At 27.6% G+C, this 3,808-nt stretch overlaps 1 long non-coding RNA gene across 1 annotated transcript; it reads right to left on the reverse strand.

Annotated features, from left to right (window-relative positions):
* Positions 1-609: 609 nt before the first annotated feature.
* On the reverse strand, positions 610-2,284 carry LOC136076504 (uncharacterized). Its single transcript, XR_010636323.1, has 3 exons — positions 2,216-2,284; positions 1,636-2,127; positions 610-887 (listed from the first exon to the last, which is right to left on the reverse strand). It is a non-coding gene; the product is annotated as an uncharacterized LOC136076504 (long non-coding RNA).
* Positions 2,285-3,808: the final 1,524 nt, after the last annotated feature.

A 3,808-nucleotide genomic window follows, 5' to 3' on the forward strand; every position in this document is an offset into this window, starting at 1 on the left:
TGAACATATTTACCAAGGCCTTTTCGACAGTTTTAGCAGATACCAATTGGTACTCTTTGATCTTCGAAGTTATTTGCTTGACTAAAAACTTCTTGACAGCGTTCAAACATAAAATCAGTCAGTTGCCTGTTAGATTTTTTCAAACAGCAAAAACAGACAGTTTTTTCTGTTTTCATAATGATTTTTTGCCTGATTTGGCATTTCAAATAGTTTTTCACTTGTATTTTGCTCAAAAAACACAATGAAACTGTTCGCGGGCTTTACCCGGAATTTTAGAATCAGTAAAGAAACTAGGCACTCTAATTTAAACAAATTGCTTATCATTGTTAGTAATTTATGTGACAAAAATATAGGTTAGGTGTGGGTATTGAGACCCAAAAAATTTTTGGTCATCTAGGCCTTAAAAAAAAGGCTTGAAAAATACTTTCTATTGCGAGATTTTTTGATTGAGAAATTAATTATAACAAAATTTATTCATGTTTTTTTAACATGCCTTAAGTGGGTCTTATTACCCCCTAGGGGGTAATAAGGCCCATGTAAAATATACGAAAAATAAAAGAAAGAAAAAACAGAAAAAAGTTAGGAAACATTCTTTTAATGCATAGTTTATCTCACATTTATAAAATAATAAGTAATCTTGCATATTTATATACTTCAAAAGAACCAATTTTTTATACAACAGTGAATAACAGCAGAAAATTATAAAATTCAATAAAAAAATTGTTACAAAGAAATTCATTAATCTTCACAGAATGGACATACTAACTCTTCCTCATCTTCAGAATCATACCCCATGCACGCCTCATAGTACCATACTTTACATTTACAACATTGTCACATACTTTCCATAGACTTTTGCTGGCACAACTCCAGATTTACTCATTTATCTAAGTAAATGATATAAACATATATCTATATACATATTAGAGCCCTGTAAATCACCTTTTTCAGTTTTGAATCGAATCACGATTTGAAGCAGGTCTTGATTCGCAAATCAAATTGAATCACGAGTCCAATTAGGATTTTGAAGAAATCGAAGTTTAACTAAAACATAGATATCCCCAAAAGGCTGAATTGATTCGAGATTCGATTCTGAATTGATTCGAGATTCGCAAACAAAGCCTACTTTGATTTGTGATTCGATACCAAAAAAGATGATTTGCAGGGCCCTAATATATAAATAAATATATATATATATATATATATATATATATATATATATATATATATATATATATATACATAAATATATATATATATACATATATATATATATATATATATATATATGTATATATATATATATATATATATATATATATATATATATATATATACTATACTTAATATTATATTTATGTATTTGTGTATATATATAATTGTTATATCAGTATAAATCCATATATATAATAATAATAATATATTTATTTTGTTTATGTATATATACATATAACTATAAAAATACATAAATAAAATTATATGTATATCATTTACTTATTTTATAAATGATATAAATATAAAATATTGAGATCCTCAAAAAAAAATTTACTTTTAAAATAAAATAAAAAATTATGATATTATGTAATATATTGTCTTAAGGTATAAATAATACAATAACTCAGCCATCCTCTCAACCTTTCTTGCTTCTTCATCAGTAAGTTTAAAAGTATGAGATAGTAGGAATATTTTTGTATAATAAATGCCTTTTAACATCCACCTTGCATGCTGATCAAAACCGGCATACCGAATGTGGAAACCTCTTTTAATATGTCCACCGAAAAAAAATAGAATAAGCTCCACTAGTTCGTGATAGTCCTCACGAGGAAATGTTTTCTCTCCAAGCAATCCATCGCCCATTTCTTTACTTCAAGTGCTAGTTGAAATAAAAAACTGTTTTGGTCATAAGACCAGTCCCACACTCTAATTTCTTTTATATTCTTGTTAAGGTTATAAAATTCTTCTTTGAATCTTTCAAACAATTGAACTCTTGGTGATTGGTTCGGACCACAAATAGCATTGGATGTTGCTTTTATAAAGAACTTTGGAATATGATGTCTACATTCAAGTTGGAGTAGAGAACGACCGATTTGCTTCTCAATTAGAATTGCAGCTCCATTATATGCTCCACTAAAAAGTAATAAGGAAACTGACATTTATTAAAAAGTTGAAGATTTTTATCTTTATTTTAAATTTTTATTTTTAATTCTTTACTAACTTTTTAACTCTGTAAGACTTTATTTTAAAACTCTTTATAAAATATAACGCATGCCCAAACTCAATTTCTTTTTTCAATTACAAACATGGTTAAAGACTGGAACAAGTTCGGCATGATCTTCACAGTCGGCCAATCGTAAAACGAACATGGCCAACCGTTGGAATAGAAACGGCATCACCGGCGCAGTGGTACTGGTCATCAGCCAAAGAATCCCATGCATGGACCATGCATGAAGAGTATGTTGGGCACTTTGTAGTTGTGTACATACACAAAGTCCTTTGGTCCCGAGAAGAATTTTATTTTTTACTTTTTAGTCTCTTTTTATATATTTATTTATATTTAGCTTTCTTCTTTATATACTATATAACCTTTAATTATAATCTTTAACTAGTCGTAAAATGCGGGTCTTAGTACATCTATTCCACACCGACCTTTTCTATACTTGTTCCTTACTTAAATAAGTTTTAGTAGGCGGTAAAAAATAACTATAGAAAATTTATACTTATTTACTTTTTAAAGCTACGAAAAAAATATTCCTTTAATATTTATATTACATTTAAAAAACTTTAAATGTTTCGGTAGACGTTGCGCCATTCGCTATTTATCAACGGATTGGGTATTAGTACCAGTCTAAATAATATTTAGAATACCCGCTTGAAATTTGTTACTTAGCTTTGGTATAAAAAGTTTCAAAAAACATGAGCTGACTTATATATGTGAAATATCTGACTTACCATGACTCGTATAATATTGATCATGGTAAGTCTATTTCACACTGACCATTTTAATAATTTTGCTTTATAACTTTTAAAAAAGAGCCGAATATAAAAATCGTTGTTTTGAGTTTAAGATTTATGTTCGATACTAAATAACTTCCCCCATTAGTTTAAAAGAAAATTAAAGTTTGCATGTAAATTTTCTATAAGAAGGAAATTTGTCTATAAATAGGAAATTTGTCTATAAATAGGAAATTTGTCTTTAAATAGGAAATTTGTCTATAAATAGGAATTTCTATAAGAAAGAAAGTTGTCTCTTTAAGGTGGCTTCACAGGTAATAAAAGGTGTAAAATAAAAAAAAATAAAAAATTGAAAAATTAGATTTTTGAGAGTTTTAAAAATGCTGAAAATGAAAGTTTAATTATTTTTTAATAATTTTAATTTTTTTAAGCAACTATTTTGCATTTTGCAGGTACGATATAAGTAGCTTCCTTAGCAACGCCCATCGCAACGCAAAAAAGCAGTATGAAAACTTTTGTTTAACCACTGTTTTGGTATGTTTGTAGTTTTTATATGTCATTTCGTTTTTATAAGTTTTTTTTTTAAGTATTTATCATACAATTTTTGTTTTCTTTTTGAGGATTTTAGTAACCCATTAGACATCCATGGAGTCCTAACTGTTTTTGTGTTCACAATAATTTGTTTTTCTCGAAACGCTGTTTCATATTGCTTGCAGAATTGACTTAGAAATAGATCATATAAATTGTTAGCATTGTTTGATTACAATACCAGATTCCAATCAACATTGTTTCTTAAAAGGTTTTGAAACTGTTCTACAGAGCTTTCATTGATCTGTCGCCTAAATATGGTAGATTT

Source organism: Hydra vulgaris, chromosome 02 (genome assembly GCF_038396675.1).
Source record: "Hydra vulgaris chromosome 02, alternate assembly HydraT2T_AEP".
Classification (NCBI taxonomy): domain Eukaryota; kingdom Metazoa; phylum Cnidaria; class Hydrozoa; order Anthoathecata; family Hydridae; genus Hydra; species Hydra vulgaris.